Source organism: Galeopterus variegatus, unplaced genomic scaffold, assembly GCF_000696425.1.
Source record: "Galeopterus variegatus unplaced genomic scaffold, G_variegatus-3.0.2 Scaffold3838, whole genome shotgun sequence".
NCBI classification, from domain to species: domain Eukaryota; kingdom Metazoa; phylum Chordata; class Mammalia; order Dermoptera; family Cynocephalidae; genus Galeopterus; species Galeopterus variegatus.
Genome location: NW_007729949.1, coordinates 95,873 through 118,757, shown reverse-complemented (window position 1 = coordinate 118,757; position 22,885 = coordinate 95,873).

The window sequence follows — 22,885 nt, the reverse complement described above, 5'->3', positions numbered from 1 at the left end:
CCGGGGACGGCAACGGGATTGGGATTGCAACCCTCGTCGTTGCTCCCGTGCCTCGCTCAGCCAGTGAGCGGGAACCGGTCTGTATGTGGGATCTGAACCCTCGGGCGGGAGCGCCGCTGCGCTTCACAAGCGGCGCACTTATCCAGTGCGCCACCAGGCCGGCCCTCTTCAGGCATTTTAAAGTAATTATCTTCAGGCATTTTGATGAGCCACTATTTCTGTTCCTCTAAAAGAAAAGGGGAGGAAAAAAACGATAAAACTCCAAAACACTCCCATGGCATTGCCGTCTGTCCCCTCTGTCAAACAGTGAAGAGTGGCCTACTCAGCCAAGCATGGGACATGTGAGGTAAGCAGGTGTGTTCCCTGCCACATGGGACTTCCTGCTTCTGTGGACACCTGTCCCCAAGATCAGCAGTGCAGTCAGAACAAAGGATCTTAGGGCACAGAAATTCCTGAGCACAGCTTATCAGGGAAGAATGGCTAGTCACCCCACGAGTGCAGCTCACTGCAGGTAACAATGTACTTTGTCTCATAAAACAGGATGGAAGGCAGGGGCTCACTGCAGGTCCAGGGAGTGGGTGCACTGTAGGAAGACTGGACACGGCAACTCATACCCTGCTTTCCTCCCATGTCCCTTTCCTTAGCTTTCTGGGGTCAGTTTTGTCCTAAGTGCCTCTGTTCTTGGTGATACAGTTGCTGGAGTCACCTCGGGATGTGTCCACACATCACACTGTCCAGAGGAAAGAGAGAGAGCATCTCTCACCACATGCCAGAGTCCCAGTTTCCTTGGCCTCACCCCACATAGGTTGAATGACAGCTGCCAAACCAGACACTGGCAAATTGAGGGGAATGTGTCCTGACCAGGGCTCCTGACTGGAGCTGGGAGTGAGGTCTTCTTCCCCCACAGTACCCGGGCTGCACGGTGGATGCTCAGCATGGGTCTTGTTGATGGGGGAGACAGCAGGACCAAAGCTGACAGATGTCCCAACCCTGCCTCCCCCATGCCTGATGCCACCTTGCTTGTTCTTGGAGCATTAGGTATGAAAAGAATTTCCTTGGAGGGTGCACAGTGCTACCGTTTCCTGAATTGTTAACAGTTGTTAGCAGAAATTACAAGAAGTACTCTAAGCATATTTACCCTAGTCCCTGAAAGTCCAAAATGCACAGCTTCCAGCCTTTCCTACACTCACAACCTACCTTCTTTCCAAAGCATCTTTCCTCTGCAGATATTCCTCTTAGGAAATGGAATGATCCAGGCTCTGGCTTCCAGAATTATGCATACGAAAAACAGTACTGAAGCCAGTTCAGGGAAATAAACATTGTAAACAGCACTGGTAGTTGCTCTTTAGGGTGAGGAATATTCGTAGAAATCTACAATAATCTATTGTAACCAAGTTTGATCTCAAACTGAACATAACAGGGGTACAAACTTCATTATCTCAGAAAAACACTGAGTAAAATATGTTACCAAATCCTAATAACAAATCTAAGATGAACAGGAAGGCTGGCTTACAGCTAGATTTGTTACTTGACATTATACAGCCTGCCTATTTCAAAGTCAAAACCAATAAATTTAAACTTGTTGGAGATCAGAAATTGTGTCTTCTTCACCTCATATCCATGGCACTTTGCACAGGATCTAGTGGTGTGAATGTGCTCAGTCAATGTTTGATGAATCCAAGAATAAGTGGTAACAGTGAGATGCTAAAGGCACGCCTGTTAAAATCAGAGATTACAACTCATTATTTAACATGCATTCTTTAGAATTTCTGGCTAATGCAATAACACGTGAATTTTTTAAAAGAATACATATCAGAATGTTAGAGACCAAATTATCGTTACTTACACGTTATGATTGTAAACCTGGAAAATCCAAATGAATGAATTAAAAGCTCTCAGAAATAAAATGACTCACTATGAGGAAAACAAACCATAGCTTTCCTATAGAGCAGTGGTAACCGGTTAGACGTCATAATGGGGGAAGAAGAGATCTCATTTACCAACATAACACCAACATTAACAAAAACTAAAACGATGAAGAATAATCTCAGCAAGTACAGAAAAAGTTTACCAGAGTTTAGGAAGATATTAACCAAAGCCTTAACTAAAGAGACATGCCTCATTTCTAGGTTAGAAAACTAAGTATTATAAAGGCATTGCATTCCAACACAATTTCTATAGCCTTTTAAATTTTTTAATTCTTTTTGTTTCTTTTCTTTGTTTAGGTGTGTTTTTGGTTGTTTGATTTGTTTTGTTTTAGGTGGCTGGCCAGTAAGAGAATCCAAACCCTTGACTTTGATCTTGGTGTTGGTGTTGTCGGCACCACGCTTTAACCAAGTGAGCTAATGGACCAGCCCTTAGGTGTTTTTGAAATTAACAAAATGGTTCTGGAGTTTATCTGGAAGGATATACAGGCAAAAACATCAAAGAAAATTCCAGCAAATAAAAATAATGGGGAAACCAGATAATAAAATATTTTATAAAGTGCTAATATTTAAAATAATGTAATAATTTAAGAACATATATATAAACAGAACAGGCTAGATGTATTATTTTACATATAAGAATTTATGCTTCAAAAATATCAGTGAGAGAAATATTTACTAAATCACATGGATAACTGGTCAACAATGTGGAAAAAATAATTTATTCCAATGAGCATTCTGTAAATCCCAAATTAAAATTTTAAATTTAAAATCTAAAGCCATAGTAATAGTATAAGAAATTGAAATCAAGTTTCATCAAACTTCTGGGGAGGGTGGCCCCTTAGGCACTTGGGGCAGCTCCTGGGGTCTTGCCTGCCCTTTGGGTCAGGGAACCCAACACCTCCCCTTCCCATAACCCCTCTCAACCATACCCTATATAGTAACTTTCTCAATCTTCTTGGTTTCTCCCATTTTGGATTTGGAAACCCTGTCTCATATTATTACCTGGAACTCTCAACCTGAACCCTCCAGATGTTGCTCCTAAACACCGCTTAGGCTCCACACACCAACATGCCTGTGGAGTATAAGAGGCCATGACTATGACCCTGCCCAGTTCATAGGACCCACCAGTCAGTCCTGCAGCAGAGACTTTGCTGAGGAGATCTACAGAAGGGATGGCTCTCCTACTAAGATATGATAGCCAAAACCCCAAAGAAGAAAGCTTATTGCAGTAAAACATTCAACAGCTTGTGTATTAAATGATAACCAAAATGGAAAGACCAAACCCACTGGGGAAAATTCTGATAAACCTGGAGAAGAACCTTATGATACAAACGACTGCTATAAATCAATAAGATACTATTTGACCAAACAGTGATGAATTGAGCACTTATTTTTGAGTGGGAACAAACCTTCTGGAAAGAAATTGGCAATGTAGAACAAAATATCTTGAACGTAATTATTCTCTTTGACCCAATAACTCTTTGTGGAATTTTCTTTTTCTGAAGAAGAAAAAAATCAATTTGTGTTTAAGATGTTCACCATCTTATATTTAGTGGTGAAAATTTGAAAAAGAAAAATTGAGTGAATGTCAGTGGGGATATGACTACATAATTTCAGGAGCCATCAGAGATATTACAGATCCAAAACATGGGGTCCATTGAGAGAAGTGTAATTATAGAGCCTCTTCATGATAGAAAGATTAGGAACCATTTACTGTACGTTTAGTTCCTCAGGACGTATCAAGTGTCTAGTACAAAACCTGGCACATGTTACATATTTGCTGAGCCAAGATAGCAGCCCCATCACACAGAGAAGGTTGACTATCCCTTATCTGAAATGCTTGGCATCAGAAGTGTTCTGGATTTTGGATTTTGGAATATTACATTATAATTACCGATTCATCATCCCTAATCTAAAAAGCTGAAATCTAGGCTGGCAGGTTAGCTCAAAGAATGCTAATAACACCAAGGTCCATGATTTGATCCCTCTACTGGCCAGCCACCAAAAAGAGAAAATCTGAAATCTGAAGTTCTCCAATGAGCATTTTCTTTGAACGTCAGATTGGCACTCAGAAACATTTGGATTTATCTATTGGATTCATTGGACCTAATGGATTTGTATCTCCACCGACATTTGTTTTTGGAAAAAATCATTGAAAAACAGGAGGTGGAGAAGTAGAAACAAGTGTCATAAATTGGAACTCTGGTCTAGGCTCAGCCACAGAGTAAGTGTAAACCCAAAAATGTTACCTCCTCCTTGGAATCCTTCTCATAGTTGGAAAATTAGTTCAAGTAAATAATTAATGATGTTCTTTTAGTTGTAGATTCTCCTCGTTCAGGATAGGCCATCCCAAATGTTTAAAAAAAGGAGGAAGCTAAAAAATGTGAACTCCCATCATAGGTGCTAAGAGGCTGCCTTCCCAAGCCTCTCATTTTCTCCCTGCTTTCCACTCGCATCTTGATTTATGCGGCTACACCAAGGCCTGGACTCCTGCCTCAGTTCTGAACAACTCAGAAGGGCCAACCAGCTCCAGAGCTGTAGGAACAGCCAAGGCCCTTGCTATGGCATCATCACAGCTTGACTTACTATTTTATTAAAATCTATCTTTATCTTAAGTAGCAGGTATCGCAGTGCATGTCCGTATTAAACTTGGTCCTGTTGTCTATCGAAGAACTAAGCTTCTCTTAATAATTTTTAAAAGCAGACAGGCGCATTTGCCAGGCTAATTCCCCAAGCAGCCACATTGTGTCTTCTGGGCTGGCAGTGCTCCGTCATTGTGGAGCACCCACGTCTTCCCGAGGCATCAAGACCTGAGAGATATCTGCTCTCCAGGTGCCTTCCCGATGTCTCCCCCCAGCCAGAAGTGCAGTCTCACCTCTGTCACTCCCACACACGTGTAGTCTCACTTTCTCTGTGGCTTGCATCACTTCCTCCTTGTGCTCAAACATTCCTATATATCTCTGGGTCTCCTTTTCCAGATTATTAGCTCCTTTGAGAGTACAGTCTGTAATTCTCCAGGATGACTTGTCCAATAATTATGTAATAAATCATTTTTATCCCAAATTAGTGGGCTGTCCATGTTTATATCACTAAAAGAATAAGGTCACACTTATAGACTTGACTGCACAGACTCTATTTGAGCCGCTGGTGTATTCCAGCTCTCCTATTAAAGTCATGTTGGCTTTCCATGTTGACATGGAAGTCCCTAATTTTTGCTTACTTTATATTGAACTTCTTTGTCAGGGTTTTTCTTTCAATGACCGTATTTTCCTAACCAGAAATCAGGACTCCCACTCTGGCAGTCACCAGAACAATAAAATATTTGAAATGAGAATTACAGAGAAAATTATGGATGCATAGTTCACTAAAAATAAAAATAAACAATTATGGGCCGGCCCGGTGGCGCACTGCTACAGTGCGCCGCTTGGGAGTGTGGCGGCGCTCCCACCGAGGGTTCGGATCCCACATACAGACGAGTTCCCGTTCACTGGCTGAGCGAGGTGCGGGCGCGGCACCGAGGGTTGCGATCCCGTTGCTGGTCCCAGTCCGGTACGGGCGCGACACTGAGGGTTGCGATCCGTTGCCGGACACGAAAAAAGACAAAAAGGAAAAAAAAAAAAAAAACAATTATAATGGAAAGAGGAATAGCTTTTTAAAAAGAGGATAAAATGAACCAGAAATGTACAGGTTATATGGTTCATACTGTTTTCCCCAAAGGTAGGTGAGAAAAAAAATAGGGTGTAGGAGTTTGAGGATCATAAGCGATTGTCTGAATTTGTGACTAGAGAATACAGGTACAGTTTTAAGTCTGCAGTGGCCACATGTCCTTGGACATAACCATAGACGAAACTCCTCCCTTCAGGTAGAAGTGGGTTAGGCCAAGCAAGGCAGGGCAAGGAGGTACATAGGCAGCCAGTGGGGGTGGGCAGTATGTAGAGAGAGGAGCAGGGAAAGAGACTTTGGGGACTTTGGAGCAAGCACAGGGAAAGTCCTAGGGTCCATTACTCTCATGGACTAGGGCCGTGCCCTCCACGGTCCCAGTGCCCAAGCCCCTCACAGTGTGCCAGCCCCAGCTCTGTGCCTTAGTTTCGCCCTTGTCCTGATTTTCTTGCAGCTCTACTGAGTCATCAGTACCATTACTCAGACATGCTTCCTCAAAAGTATACTTTCCTTAAGTGTTCACTGTCATTGCAGCAAAACCCAGGTCTAGGGCAGGCTTCTCACACTCGGGATGGGATGCATTTGTGGATTAGGAAGTCAGCTTTGTCACCACCAGTTTTTTTTTTTTTTTCTTTAATAAAATGATGGCCTTTGGTCATCTGAGTAATCCATAGGGAAGACAACCATGCCTGGCTGCCCCCTCCCACCCTGTAATTTGGTTTTTCTCAGAATAGAAACCATCTCCATAAGGGCTGCCTGTGCCCTGCCCCAGGGTGGGCTTCTCTGTTGTACGGACCATTGTTAAACAAGTCCTGGTGTCTCTCCCAGCAGGATCTGCAGGTTATAATTCGTTTTTTGTCTCAAGCTTGCCAGTTCTAACATAATGTGAGCCTGCTGTCTTTTATTGAATGAATCCCTTCATGTGTTTGTATTTAACACCACTAAAACTCTTTTGAACAATTTGAACTTAGTTTATACCTGACTTGAGGCAAGCGTTTTATAACAATGCAAGTGGCAAACCTGTTTTCAGGAGACTCGTGTTACCAACAGACCAGGCTCGGCTTGCCCTCTCACACTAAACAAATGACTTTAAAGTCCAAAATTTGGTGCAAGGATTGGAAGGTTTATTCAAATTACTGGTACTCAACTAAATGTCTAACCAAGCAAATAAACAGAGAAAAGAGGAGCAGTGGGGTCCGGTTTATCCTGTTATAGGGGTTGGGAGAAAAAACACCCTTGGAGACCGATATAGAAAAAGAGAAAAGATTTTTATTTCCAGCAGCCGGACCACACCAGCCAATTCAAGGTGTGGCACCGAACCGTCTTTGTTCTTGGTTTTTAAAGCTGCAAGCGTGGCAACTCGGTCGCCGATCACCGTGCCAAGAGGTATTAGCCAGTGCAAGCAAGCCAACAGTACACGAGCTAATTTTGCAGTTAGCATGGCTCCTCCCATCCCACCCCCACTTTCTTGCCTAACTTTCACACAATGGAGGGGCTATCTTAAGTGGTGTCGGTCCTGCTCTTAGAAAAGAGGACATTACTTCAATCCTAGTCCCAGTTGGTGGGGCCAACCTATTCCGCTGACACAGTAATTGATAAAAGCAGTTGTCCACATTGTTAGCACAAAGAAGAAAAGTACCAACTAGATTTAAATCAGAAAAAGCATAGTCAGGAGCCCCCCAGGGTGCACCTACATAGTAGTGGATACAATCCAACCAAATAGCAGGAGAGGGTTCGGAAAATCAGAGGAAGGCAAAGAGAATTTTAGCAGCTTCCGGACTTCCAGTCACTGCGTGGCATGAGAATGAATCCCCCCACTCTCATGAATCCCCCATCAGGGGGAACCTGCTCAAGCAAGGTCTTCACGGTGCAGGACTGGCCTTCCCACCTCTGCTTGTCACCCATCGGGGCAATCCACTGCCAGCCAGAAGGAGCATGCTTCTCACGGGTTGAGAGGAGTTTAAGCTGTAGATTTCCAGCAGTCACTTTAAAGAGGAAGAAAAGGGGGAAAAAAGGAGAGTAAAAGAGAATAAAGCATTGCCTTGTCAGAATTTAGGCTGGTGATTCCAGGAGATACTTACCAACAGCAGAGACATGGGAGCAAAATAGTCCCAGTGGCCACTTGCCTCTTGGAGCTAGTCTTCTCTGGTGCCCAAAGCTTTCCAGTTTTCACCAGTGATTAAAATAAGCTCTTGGGTTCCAAAGTCATAGAAATGAACAATATGCCCAGCAGTAAAGCAAGCAACATTCTGTTGGGAGGAGATAGACTTATGCATGCGGGGGGGGGATAGCAACAGTAAAGCTAGTCCCCTGAGGGGGGCTGCTCAGGGAAAGGAGTGAAGGGGTATAGGCCAGCCTCACTGGAGGGGGTCCGTTCTGTTCTTCCCGGCTGCGTCATGGGCACATGCTCAGTACGTCCAAGATGGCAGTGGTGTTCATCATTGTCACCCCCAGGAAGGTCATTATAGTAGCACTCTCCTTCAAGCTTTGTGCGCAGGTGGGAATTCCTAAAGGGGTCTTAAGGTTAATCGGTAACTTTTACAATTACAGTAAACAAGCCTTGGGGAGGGGTTTTGCAACTCAGTATCTGTTTCTTCTCTTATCTCAGTCTATTTCATCAAGGCAGACCATGGGGTAATCATTTGCCCTGGGGGTCTCATGAGAGAGGAGTGGAAAAGTAACAAACTAGCCTTACTCTGTTTCATTTACAGTGGTACCGCTTTCCTCTGGTCCTCATTAATAAGCCACAGCTGGAGACCTTCACTGGAAAGTTTGTGACGTGGTTCAGACACCCGATGGAAAAATAAAACCCTCATCAACCAGCCCAGTACCGACCAGTACACAATGTGCCTCCAGCATGCCTGGAGAACTGTCTACCTGCCCCTTTAATAAATTTTTTTTTTTTTTGGAGGATGGCTGTGTTGGGGGGATTCAAACCCTTGACCTTGGTGTTGTCAGCATGATGGTCTAACCCAGAGAGCTAACCATGCTTTTATAAACTACCTGAACCATGTGCCCATGCCACACACAAAGGACCATGACAGAGCTCAGTCACCACCTCCACCCAGAGTGAATCCCAGGTGACTCATGTTTTCTTTATAATTAGGATTTTCAGCTTCTTCAGTTCTTGTTTAAACCAGCATAGAAGCCCCAGATTGTTTATCCAGTAAAAACCCTTCTGGTTTCACACTTCCCCACCCTTTCTGGAGGGCGCAGGCACCTGGCTGAGGAAATGGCTGTGCTCCGAGCAGGAAGGGCTTCCCTCTGGTTTCTCTCCCTCCTTGCAGAAAGGCCACTTCAGCAACACCCCTGGCAAGTTAGCTTTAGCAAGTTAGCTTTTTAACCACAGGACTTAATATTTCCTAGCATATAACGTAATTCTTTTAGAAGGGGTTGTCTTTTAGATTTACAGATTTTAAATCTGCATTTCAAAGTTAAATGACAAAAATAATAAATAATGCAAGATACAACATAGCAGTGCTCCCGCACTTAATTCACACACGGAGAAATGCAAAAATGCTCTAGGCAGTGAAGCTGAGCTGTCTATGCTTTTGTAAGGAAGCCATGAATTTTACAGAGACCTGGCATGGCCACTAAATAAAACAAGAATAAAACAAAGAAGATGGTCACGGTGAGCTTGGCTATCTAATTTGAGCTAATCGGTCATGTCCTATAAACAAACGCCCACACCTGGGGGGGCAGCTCAGGTGTGGAGACGCGTGGCGCCAGCGTCTTTCTCTTCCTAAACCCATGTGGTACATGAGCTCAGGGCCTATGATAAGGAGCCCACTCTCAGGGCCCCCAGGTGGAAGTTTCTGCAGTGGTTACTCTGTTTGGAAAACATTTCTGGAGTACAGACCCCATGTCAGGGACATGTCTGGTCACAGCACGTGGGACGTCCCTGCCCCGTCCTCCAACAGCCCTGAGAGGACCCAGTGCCAGCCTCCTCCTTGCCTTGCAGCTCTGCTGGTGTGTCAGGATGCCACGAGGCATGTGCCCATGAGCGCTAACTTGACAGCTTTGTCAGAGTGTCCCAGGCCAGGGAACACACGCTGAGGCTTGTCACCATGTTGCTTTCATCAGTAACGGCTGTGACTACCCAGGGAATATGTGACCTCCCTGTCTTCCATCCTACATCCTGGGCAAAAAACGAATGAACAACGGAAACAAACAGTGCTGCTGGAGCTGAGAGGTATTAGGTAAGTGGTCACCAAGGATGCCCGCGCCGGCGGCCATGCTCACAGCTGTTCTCTTGGCATCTGCACATTTAGGTGACATCAGGCTAGCTTGGCTCAGACAACGCTGCCAGGCTGCCAAGAGAGCGCTGAGAATCCCAATGGAAATTGTGTATTTCACGTAAAGACGCCCAGAGAGAAGCACAGCAGCCCACCTCCCTTCTGTAAACACAGGGAAGAGAGACCTCAATATTTTACTGTTCTTCAGACTTACTATGGCAACCTCAAAATTGAGCCAAGGCAGGCAAGAAAGGATGTGTGAGCCCTTCCCTGGGCAACAGTCACTTCAAAACACACTTGTGTCCTAGAAGCCTGACCCACTGTGGAGCTACATCTACAGCTTCTCGGAAGGCTGATATGATCCTCCCAGCTCTGGTGTCCAGTTCGTGGTTCTGGAAGTCTTACTTGCATGAACAGAGATACGAGGAGACATTGGAGTTGCATGAACTTAAGAAAGTGTAAAGTGCAGCATAAGGACAATTCTGCAGAAACGTTATCTCTTTTCCTGCTGACATTTAGCTATGACCCATGGGTTGTTGCACAGGAGTGAAGCTGGAAAAGACAGATACCCGGGAAGCTCTACCATGCCTTGATTCTTTGTAATTTTCCACCTAGGAGTTCCTGTGGAAATGGGTAGCAGTGAGCACCCTCCCCACTGCCTGGCACTGCAAGAGAGCCTGTGCGTGCTCCACCCTGGCCTGCCTCACCCTGGCCTGCCCTGCCCCTCCCCACCCCGGTGCAGCAGCTGCCCCTCCAGAACCCATTTCGGTGCTGGAACCGCCTGTCCAGGCTGATTCTCGCTGCTGACCGTACGGGAGCACAGCCCACTCTAAACACCTCAGACCACCAATAGGGTACTAGGTATGGGCCTTGTGTGCTGCCGACTGGCCCTGCTAACTGGCTCTTGACCCTCCTTCCCCTCCTACCCCAGGGGTATTCTGCTGGGGTGTAACTGTCTCAGGAGCAATGACCACAGATTGGTTCTTAAGCCTATTACCCTCTGCACATCTTGCCCTGCCCCAGGGGCACTTCCTCACTACCAGACACTGTGGTTTCCCTTACCCCCAACCTACACATGAAAACAGCTACAAACACAACCTGCAAGAATTTTTTATTCATTGATCTGATAATCATTCATATTAAAATCTCATAATTTCCATGGTCAAGACATGCTCAACATCACTAATCATTAGGGAAATACAAATTAAAACCACAATGAGGTAATACTTCACACCATTAAGAAAGCTTTTTTGATAATTAAAAAATAGAAAATAACAAGTGCTGGCGAAGATGTGGAAAATCAGAACTCTGTGCACTGCTGGTGAGAATGTAAAACAGTGCAGCCACTGTGGGGAACAATATGGCAATTCCTCCCAAAATTAAATCTAGAATTAATATGTGATCTGGCAATTATACTTCTGGACATTTACCCAAATGGATACAAAGCAGGGACTCAAACAAATATTTGCTCACCCAGGTTCATAGTATTCACAATAGCCAACAGATGGAAGCAACCCAGGAGCCCATCAATCAATGAAAGGAGAAACAAATGTAGTGTATACATCTGATGGAATATTATTCAGCCATTATAAGGAAGGAAATTCTGACACATGCTACATCATGGATGTAATTTGAAGACATTATGCTCAGTGAAATAAGCTGGTCACAAAAGGACAAATACTGTAGATTCCTCTTACATGAGGTCCTATAGTAGCCAAATCCATAGATACAGAAGTAGAGTGGTGGTTGCCAGTGGCTGGGGGAAGGCGATGACTGTTTAACCGGGACAGAGTTTCAGTTTGGGAAGACAAAAGGGTGCTGGAGATGGATGGTGGTGATGGCTGCACAACAGCAAGTGTGTACTTAAAGATAATCAAGATGGTAAATTAAAGAAAAAAATTAGATTAAAATGTTTGCAAAGCCTGGGATTCAAGAAAGACAGCCAGAGTCTCCTCTTTCCTGCTCACTCTGCCACTGGACTTGCCTAAGTCACCCTTCACTTCCAATGGTCTGAAAGTTCATCTCCTCATAAAAAAAAAAGTGGCAGCACACCACCCAGGACCCCACTGGAGTCCGGAGGTGTGGAGCCAGGGGAAACCAAACCCAGTTGCAACTAGGCTAGCTGCCACCAAGACCCCAGGGCCACACTGGGGTCCTGAGGTGTGGAGCTGGGGGAAGCCGAACCCAGCCACAACTAGGTAAGTTGCTGCCACCACCCCAGCCCCAGCCAGGGTCCTAACATATGGAGCTGGGGGAAGTCAAACCCAGCTGCAACCAGGTAAAGAGCACACCAAAAACACCATTTCCATAGAGCCAGCCCACCAGAGCCACTGCAATTGCCATGGCTGCCACAAAAGAAGCTAGTGTCTGTGGCAGCAGTCACAGCCACTGGGCAGATGGCACACTAGACTCTCAACTGCATTGACACAAGGAAAGGCACCAGTAGAGACCAAAAAAAGAAAAAAGTCCTCTCCACAAAGCACACTCCAGAGTAATAGAAGGAGCATCTGCTTTACAATAACGGAGGACTTGATCACACCTGGCTCATACTAGACGGATCATCTAGGCAGCAAACCAACAGAGGCACAGTTAATCTATCAGATGGAGAGAACGAATCTATGGTTATTAGAAGGGGAGAGGGGGAGGAGGGAGGGCAGAGGGAAGGGGGAGGATGAGGGGTATTGTATAAGGGGCATAAAGAACAAGTATGATTTGTAACAATGAATATGCCAATAAAAAATAAATTTAAAAAAATGTGGCAGCAAATATGTCTGCTCCGCCTTAGAAGTTCTAACTAACTTGTTGGAACCCAGGTGGCCATAAGTCTCTGTCCTTAGTTAAGGCCCACAGAAGTGAAAAGCCATTCTGCTATTTCCAGCTCCCACCATCTTCCAGAGAGAACAAGGCACTGCTGGCTGGGGCTGGGAATCCATGAGGAAAGGGGCATGTGGTGGGCCACCTCCTCAGGTGGCTCCTGCAGGGCCCCCAGTCTCCACAGAAATGCACCCCCCAAGAGGCTTCCTCAAACCCAAACCAGCCACTCTTCTGCATGCACTTTATTCCTTTTGTAGCAATTCCTACCTCATGATATTGATGTTGGAGGTAGGGTCCAGGGGGCCCATAGCCTTAACCCACCCTATCCTCTTAGCAGGTCCTTGACTCCTCCACAGGAAAGAATCCAAGGGCAGAGTCACAGTAGAAAGTGAGAACAAGTTTAATATAACAGATAAGAAATGCAGGTTCCACAGAGGGAGTGAGGCACAGCTCCAGAGACTGAGCAGGGCCCACACCACGTCTGACACAAAAGTAAGGAAAACACACTTAAACTTCAGTACAGAGTGCAGGTTGGCTCAAGAGACTGAGCAGCAACCCTGCCTTCTGCTGGGATTCAGCTTTTATAGTTTCTCCATCTAATGAATATTCAATTAAGGGGGTGGTTCCCAGTTATGTAACATAGTCTTGCACATGCTCAGTTGGTCTCTTCCTGGAGCAGGTTCATTGGTCAGATCCTGTCACATACACCAGACATATTTAAGAACGTTCTGTGCTCTCTATTGAGCATGGCCAGCCACTACATTTGCATAATCCAGCCCCTTGTATCTCATTTTGCCCGTGTTGGTGCTGAAAATAGGTCTAACTTGCAACAGTAAATTTCCTCCAGGGGAGAGCCCTGAGGAAGGGGCCTGAGACCTCAGGGAGCGGCTGGAAACCCAGAGGCATGTCCTGAAACCAGAGCCCAGGGAAACTGAGCACCTCCTGTATCAACGTCATCTGGTTCACTTTTCGCCTGCTTATCCCCGGTCTCTGCCTTACGCCCCCTTCCCACTGATGGGGAAGGTTCCCTTCTCAAAAATCCCCTGAGAGAGCGAGAGAGAATTATTCAAGAGATGAGACAGTATTTCTCATGGTGAATTGAGGAGGATTTTCCTAACTGACAAATGTCATTTTTATCTTGGATGTTAGATCACAGCACCATCTTGTTACCACCAGGCCTGGCTCAGCTTACCCTCTCACAGTAAGCAAATGACTCAAAAGTCCAGAAGTTGGTGCAAGGATTGGAAGGTTTATTCAGATAACTGGCATCTGAGGGATGACCAGGCTAATATCATCCCACCTTCTGATGCCTTTTCTGGGGTTTATAAAGGGGAAGAGGTGGGAAGATGAGGTAAGGGTCTTTGTTCTAAAGAAAAAAAGTGGGGGAAGAGTCTGGGAGCAGCAGGTGGTCTGAGTCAAATGTCAGGGTCCCATGATGGGTTGGACACTTCAACATCACAGAGTCTGTGGTCAGCTTAAAGTCCTTGATGTTACCTCAAGTTTGAAGTCCTTATCTCCCAGGGAGAGCTCGAGGATAATAACCTCAGTCAAACATTATAAAAATACCTGACTCGGGTTTCTAATTAATGTGAATGCAGTTTTCTTTTAAGTAAGAGGGGAAGTTTACAACCAGTATGTTGTCCTGCCTCTCTCTTAGACCTCCTCTTGTTTGCAGCCAATTAGAGAGGTCAGAAAAATAAGAAACTTAGGGCCGGCCTGGTGGCGCACTGCTACAGTGTGCCGCTTGGGAGCGCAGCGGCGCTCCCGCCAAGGGTTCGGATTCCACATACAGACCGGCAGCTCACTGGTTGAGCGAGGTGCGGGCGCGACACTGAGGGTTGCGATCTGTTGCCAGTCACGAAAAAAGACAAAAAGGAAAAAAAAAATAAGAAGAAGAAACTTAGTTTCAGTCCTTAATTGTAGGTGCATCCCCTGTGAAGTAAATCAACATAAGAGGTGATTTCATCTCCCAGAAGTCTCTCAATTCTTCTGCTAACCTCAAGGAATTCGTAATTATCAGTTTCCAAGTTAAGGGTTGACTGCAATATTCTGCTTGGTCTTAGTTACCCCAAAGATGATGGTTTTTCTGGCTAAGGTCCCTTTGAATCTCACAAGGAACACAGATAGGCTCCTCAGGATTTACATTTTCTTTTAGAAATTCGGGCACAATTTCCACTAGCTTCCTCATGTTGAAATGCTAGCTGTTCCAACCACATGCAATTCAATTGAGCATTTATATGCAGAATCAATAAAAGAAGTTTCCATTTGGTGTGTACCCTGAAAAGCTGAATTTTAAAAAAGATTTCCCACCCCACCCCCCTTTTTGAGTCTCTTCTTATTGAATGCTGCCCGGGGGGAAAAACTATGCAATTTTATTGCTGAAGGCACACATTTTTAAAAAAATGTAATATCACATTCTGCTGTGTGAAAAAGGAGCTCGACCCTTGGGTACTCCTAAATAGGCAGCTGCATAGTTATGCCTTCCAAGGGAGCCCACAGGATACACTCTAAGACTGGGTGCCCTTCTGCTGGAGGCGCTGTGTATACAAACCCCATCAGCTTCACCTTCCGGGCCTTGGGGGAGGAGTCCTCATAGCTCAAACCCTGCTCGAGTTCTGGGAAATGCCCCTGTGGGCAGCTCAGCATCCCTCAGTCACACATTCCAGATTGCATCAGAAGGCAGTGCAGTTAAAATAAAATGCAAGCACTGGTGCGTGGAATAGAATGAAGCAAAGCCTCTGGGGCACTGTAATTTCTTCAGTGCTGTGCACAGCACTCATAAAGCCACTCTGAAGCCTGGATGAAAAATCGTGCCTCTACCAGCTGCAGGGTGTGAGAGCTCCAGGCTATTTTTAGCTTGGATTTCTCATGCAGCCAGCCACTCCGGGCTGCTGTAGCTGTTGGCAGCCTCTCTGCTGGAGATCAGCAAGAGGAATCTCAGTCCCCCTCCCTCTGGGGTTCCCTCGTTCCCTCCCCCAACTCTGACAGAGGTTTCCAAATCTGGCCAGGAGCAGAAATAAAACACAAAGACCCCCAACCTGGGGCTACAGAGAGATCTCTTTAAATGAGGATGCTGTCTTTAAGACAATTGTCCCATATTTTCCTGAATATATGCATAATGTTATGTATATTACAACCACCTTTTTAAAAACTGTTTCCATACACTCTTAACTTATTAAGTATAGCAGAATGTTACATACATTCCAGGAAGGTGATGGGGCGGAGGTGTCCTGGGGGGAGAGGTGTACAAAGTAACCTCTGGGAGGACTTCCACAAACCCCACTCCCAACGCACACGCACACACACAGGGCAGTAAGTACATGGCTCTAACTTGACTCGAAGAGAGAGGCATGAAGGATTGTCTGTGAGGTGATCTAATTCTTACACAGTTAGGTTTAAGTGAGGAGCAGCATACTAGTTGTATTCCTAGATCTGATATATTTCACAGCCAGTCCCCAGCTTTTTGTGGTTCAACTTTCGATTTTTTGGCTTTACAACAGTGGGAAGGTGATACACATTCAGTGGAAACCGTACCTCGGGGACCCATATAGCCATTCTGTTTTTTGTTGTTAGTACATTATTCAATAAATTACATGACATAGTCCTTTATCATAAAACAGGCTTTGTGTTCGGTGATGTGCCCAACCTTAGGCCGATTGTAAGTGTTCTAAGCATGTTTAAGGTAGGCCAGGCTAAGCTACCACAGTGTTCGGTAGGTTAGGCGTATTACATGCATTTTCAACTTATGATATTGTCAACTTACAGTGGGTTTATCAGGATGTAACCCCACTGTAAGTCGAGGAACATCCGTATATACCTGTATATGCATTTTTCTTCCAGGTCTACATCTCTGTGCTTTGGAGTCAGCTGATTGGAGTGCAGGGGAGGAAGATAGGAATCCAGGTCCCTCCACCGGGGCCATTAGACCAGTCACTTAATGTAACGGAAGTTCACACATTTCAAAACTAAATGAGGCCATATCTTCCAAGTGCCTGATTGACATCTTGCTCATTAAGAAACAGATGTTTATTGAAGTGATTATACAGATTGACCCTTGACCCCTCACAAAAGCCTATGAGATATTCTAATTTCACCCATTTTGCTGATGAGAAACACTGAGGCCCTGCCATGGTAATTAACATGCTCAGATCACAGCGGGTAAGTGGTAGAACTGGGATTTGAGCACAGGCAGGCTGGCAAGTAAGTCTTCATTACAGGATCTCAGTAGAAGAAAGGCTCAAAAAAACGTGAATTTCCACATATACGTTAAGAATATTAATTTGATTTGTACATAGACATACCAATTGTCATTCTCAAATGTGGATAAAGTAAAGTAAGATGAACACACGTTATTTCTAAATCAAGGCTCGTTTGGCACCTAGTGTTTAATTCAATCCATCCATCCATCCATCCATCCATCCACTCATCCAACAAATGTCCCTTTAGCACCAAGTTGTGCCAGGCCGGGGCTCACCTGCAGGGGCCTCCATAGCTCATGGCTTCCTACATGGGCCCTTTCCTGGAAAACCTAGCGTGTTAGTGGGGACACACGTACCCACCCCAAGCTTAGCTTCTGGCATATCACTCACGTCGCCTGGCGCTTTGAAGGGGCCCCACAGGGCGGAGGGAGGCTGGATGGGCCGGGGAGGGCAGGCGGGTGCGGGAGCTCCCGCAGAGCAGGTGCACAGGCGGACCTGGCGTGGGGGAGGCTCCACCCAATGCGAGGGAACAGGAAGGGCCGGCGTGTTGGCGCCGGGCAGGGGGCGTGGAGAGACCCCAGACAGGCAGGCAGACAGGCCCGGCCAGGGCGGCCGCTTTTCCCTGGGATCTTCTGGTCCTTGTCCCCGCCTACTCTCCCACCCACTGGGTAGCAGCAACAAATCTGCTTTCTTCCTGCCCCAGCAAAACATCCCTTGGGGACTGCTCAGTCTGGAGGAATGCTTGCTCCTGTCTCACTGCCATCCCCACCCCGCGGGCCGCCCCAGCCTCTAAGGGGACCCGGGCTCTGTAAGGGGAGGGTCTCTCGGGGCTGGGGGACGGGGGGGCTTCTCAGCCCCCCCTCCCCAAGGTGTCATGGGCCAGTCTTCTGTCTGTACAGGCCTTCGCTGCTGAGGTCGGGGCTGTCGAACTTGTGGTCTGGCTCTCTGGGCTTGGACCGAGCCTGGCAGCCTCCTGGGGTAACCGGTCCCAGGGGCGGGTGGGAGCTGCAATCGGGCCCAAGACGTGCCATGGGGGGTGGTGATGGGATGGGCCATCTGGTGAAGACCACGGAGTCCTCAGACTCATATTCCTAATCACATAAAATAAGAAAGGGAACCCATTACAACGAAATAGCAAAATAGTTTTTTAAAAATGAATTTGCTCTCTGACAATACACGTGTCTTATTAATGCATCAAATAGTCTGGCACCTGGTTTGATAATGGCTGCAATTCTGGAGCAGTGATGAGCACGCGCAATATGTCAGGATAGCTGCAGCGACTGCAGCGTGAATGGAAATAACCGACTGCCATCAGGGACAGACCCCAGTGCTTAGAACTGCAAGATAAAGGATACAGGGCTACCTTTAAATTCAGGGAAGCAACAAATACTTTTTTAGCATGATTATGTCCCAAATATTGCATGAGACATGCTTATACTAAAAAATAAATTAGTCATTGATCTCAAATTCAAATTTAACTAGACATTCTGGGTTGAAGTTTATTGTCCACGTTTATAACTGAAAGAAATTCTAAATTTTAGTTAGAGATTAGTGGAAACATATTTTTTCCCTTCCTATCCAAGTTAACGGACCCCTTGGTCAAGAAGCCCTGGCTCAGCCCCATCACTTGTCAAGACACCTGGACACAGGATACCAGCTCACAGAAGCACCTGTTTTCAGTTCTCATGAAGACACTTCATGGGCTCCAGACCCTGTTTACCTGATGGCTTGGCTTCTCCCGCAGTCTTGTTAGCGTCCTAGACTCCCGAGTGTCTCCTGGTCCCCTGACCAGTGCAATCCATCCACAGACCGTTGGGCTGACTCCTGATTGAAGCCCCAGCCTCACTGTCAGTCCCTGGACGAAGCCATCTGTGCCCTCTCAGTCTGTCTCACTTGTACCACCAAACACTCTAGCACTCTGAAATTCTCCTCATCAGTGTCCCTTGCTGGGTTATAAAGCCCATGAAGACTGAGGTTAGATTAATCTTGCTCACCATTGTATTCCCAGCTTCTAAAGCAGTGCCCTACACATAGTAGGTGCTTCATATCTGTTGAATGAACAAATAAATGAAATAACAAAGAGTTGTAGGTTACCTATTACGTTACTGATTATAATGACATTTGCCATTGATGTGCAAAACATGCCCAGAGAGGTAAAATAGAGCCATTTGATAGATCTTTGAAAACTATAGTGAGAAATTTTAATTTCATGAACTAGGAACTTCAGAGCTGTAGTTAGCATCTCAGGAGGGAGGGATATATTTGTAGTGTCAATTGAGAGGGAACATTCTGGGTATCACTCTTGGCAGGGCAAGTGAGAACAAGGAAAACTGCGTGGTGACTTCTCTCTAGACTAGTGCGCTGTCTATTGAAATCTGCTACAAGCTCCCTTCCATATGGAAATTATGTCATAGAGACTTATTTTCTTCTCATGGATATTCCTAAAATATGAATCTGAAGCAGCTTCCATAATGCTATTATACAAATCTCCATACAGCCATCCTCCCCAAATCTGGAAGATGGAAAGTCCACCCCCTCTAAGATGGTAACTGGTATTTCACATTAAAATAAAAACCTGCCTCTGGGATGGAGAAGGCAGGGGTTGGAAAGGCATAATTTCTGAGGAGTGATTGCCTTTCTTGACCCAGCTTCCCTTTCATTTTTTCTGGCTGTCAACTAGTTGAATATCAATGCATCTTAGCCTGATACAGAAGGGAGATTTGATGACTGATCACAGCAGGAAGGAAGCTTGGAGTCAACACCAAAGGGGCCCGGCTGGATCTGAAGCAGGCGCGATGCCTAGGCAGGGTGACACACGCGCGTGGCCTGAAGAAAGTGAGGAGTCACCTTCCGTTTCAGTCAGACACTTCCTGAGCTCACAGACCCACACCCTGAGTCCGATCCTTCCTGAAATTCTGTTGGTTCAGATTCAACATGTGTCCAGATGCTACTGCCTCTCCCACGGCCACCCCCACCCCTGCATCATCTCCCCCGGGACTGTGCTCTGCTCCAACAAAGGGGCTGGGTCTCCCTGACCTTCACTGATGACCAGGCAAGCTCGTGCATTATGACAATGCCTGGGCTGGCCTGCTCCCCCAAGGGAGCTGAGCCTCAGAGACATGCTCCTAAGCAGATTGCACCTCCTCGGGAGCCTATCCTTGGGAGTCTGGTGAGTTTCAAGTTTAAAGCCTGGCAGATATATGAAGGAGGCCCTGGACTCTGGGGCCTGGAAGAGAACTGAGAGTGAAAAGGGATCAAAGAACTAAAATTCATCTGTTTCAGTCCAGTGACAGAGACTGCCACTCCACAGATTCTGTCACTGGGCTTGTCAGTTGAATGCAGAAAGTCTGGGATCATAGCATCTAGGAAGTTTGTGGGAAATGATCAAACATAGAGTTTCTAGGCCGGCCCGTGGCTCACTTGGTAGAGTGCGGTGCTGATAACACCAAGGCCGTGGGTTCGGATCCTATATAGGGATGGCCGGTTTGCTCACTGGCTGAGCGTGGTGCTGACAACATCAAGCCAAGGGTTGAGATCCCCTTACCGGTCATCTTTTAAAAAAAAAAAAAAGAAAAAGCATAGAGTTTCTATGTACGTAGCCACGATCCATGTGCCAGCGAACATTGACCAGGCACTGAGCGAGAGCAGGCACTAAAACTTCATGAGTGTTCCTTCCCTCAGTCTTCTCAATAACACCATCAGGTTGGTGCTATTTATAATCCCTATTTTACAGATGAGCAATCTGAGGTTCTGAGGTGTTCAGTTACTGGTCCAAGGTCTCAGGACTGAGAGGGACCCCAGACAGACCAGTGTCTGAGGCCCTCTGCTTCACGGCTACATTCAGAGTAGGTGAGTCATGGAGCTGCCGTTCTCAGAGTTTAGCAAGAGATTAGGGGAACAAAACTGGACAGGAGAAAACATTACCTGAAATTCCAAGGCTGCCTAGTTCAGGAATCACATTGAGTAGAACATTTCCCTCTATCAGTGCACATGGTCATCTCAGTTGATGCAGAAAAAGCATTTTACAAAATTCAACACCCTTTCATGATAAAAACAGTGAGAAGGAGAGAAGAAAACCTCAGAAGTCAAATGGTTGGTGTTAGAAAAGCAGATGTATTCAGCTGAAGGAGATGGTAGGCTGTCCCATCTCAAAGACTTAGATTGAAGGAGGGGTTTTTAAAGGAGGGGTTGAGGGAATGGAATGTGGGAGGTGAAAAGCAGGAGAGCAGGAGACATGAGCTACGAGAGGTCCATTTCTATGGGTCAGGTACAAGGTCCCGCCAAGGCCTCGTCTGGTTTCTGTTCTCATCTTTGCTGTTATTTCAGGACCCTGCAAGATTTTGATTTGCGCCGGTGTACTTGGCTGGTGCCCGAGGTCAACTTCCAGTCATTTGGCCTTGATCATTTCTCAAAACTCTATGAGTCTCAAAGGAAGAGCCGTTAGCTTTGCAGAGTACTAATTAGCTTCTCAGCCTTGTTTTCCTTCTTAGTGAGCAAGATAAGAAAGTCAGGGGATGGGAAGAAAGAGTGGAGAGAAAAAAACTGTCCTTTTTAAAATCCTTCCCCCACCTGCAGCCCAGGCAGCTATAGGTCCCAACATGGTTTCAGTCCTGCTCACTTCAACAGGACAAATGGGACTTCTACAAGGGAAGATAGAATTCCAAGGGCCCCCACAACCATGCGCACCTTCTGGATTTAGTGGCCTCCTTGGGCTACAAGACTAGAGCCACAGGGGAGATTCTGCAAGTGTCTTGTCCTAGGGTGTGGGAGATCAGGTCCACTCGAGGAACATGGCCACAGAAGCCAACCTTGCTGCCGCCCTGGGCATGCCCACTGTCGGGAAGGGGGCTTGGAGGCCAAAACAGATGTGTGGGAATAGAGGCCACTGGGCCCTGGGGTCTCCCCACCACCCTGCATGGCCGTGTTCTAGGATATCAGGCTGTCTGCAGGGGAACCCTGACTGAGTCCCACCAAAGTGTGGGAGGAGAACTCAGTCTTCCTGGATAGCTCAAAGAAGAAAAACAAAGCAAGATTTGGTACGTCCACTGCCTCAAACTAAACCTCCACACACCACGCATCACCCAGATGACCACCTTAGAAATAACCTGTCATCAATCCACACGCGCTTCATGTGGACATATGTGGGCACCTGGAAGAACACAAAGATGATGCCCCAGGTTTCTAGATGTCCTGCCCTAGACCCCACGTCCTTTGCACAGAGGCGCTGAGAGTTCTCGATGAGAGGAGGTCTGGCCCTGAGGGCTCTCAGTTCACACAGGTGGCTCAGCCACAGCAGCTCAGCTGCCAGAACTGCTTCATGTGCAGTGCCAACACTCAGCTTCAGAGGACCCAGAAAGTGACTCCTGGGCCTTACCCAGGGTGGACAGATTCTATAAACAGAGCCACTTTACTTTCCTTGCTCCTTGAGGAGAAACTGTTGCACTCAGCAGGAATGTAAAAAACATGTATCTGTCAGGTTTCTATTAAAGGAAAATAAAAACCCACCCAATCCTCCTTCCAGAGCCAGTCTTCCTAGAAGACGTGGGGCGGCCCCTCTCCAAAGTCTCAACCATCAACAGCCAGGAAGAAAGTGTGGGCGCAGCCAGAGCTCTGCACGGTCAGACACCTGCCCCCTTCAGGGTGCAGCGCAGCCCCCTTTGACATCAATCATGGCCACCCATGCCCCAAACGAGCATTTCAGCAGCCTCCCCTCCCTCTCCACCTGTCAGACAAAACCTAGATTTAGGTAAAGTGGGGTGGCTTTTAAAAGCTCCTGTGGCCTTTTTGTTTGACCCCAAATGGAAAACTTATAAACCATTCCAAGGGTTCTACGGGGACCCTCCCGATGCGCCGCCTGTTTGCTGGGTGTCTGGTGTGGACCTCCAGGCTGCCTGCCTCAGGGCTGCAGAGCCCGCTGCCCGCGAGCGTCCACTCTGTGCCTTGCTGGAGACGATGCTGGCAGGATCGCCCATGTGCTGCTTTGGGGATTTTTCCAAATGAGCTGCCATTTCAATAACGGTGTCACTATTTCCCCAGTTTAGAATTTTTC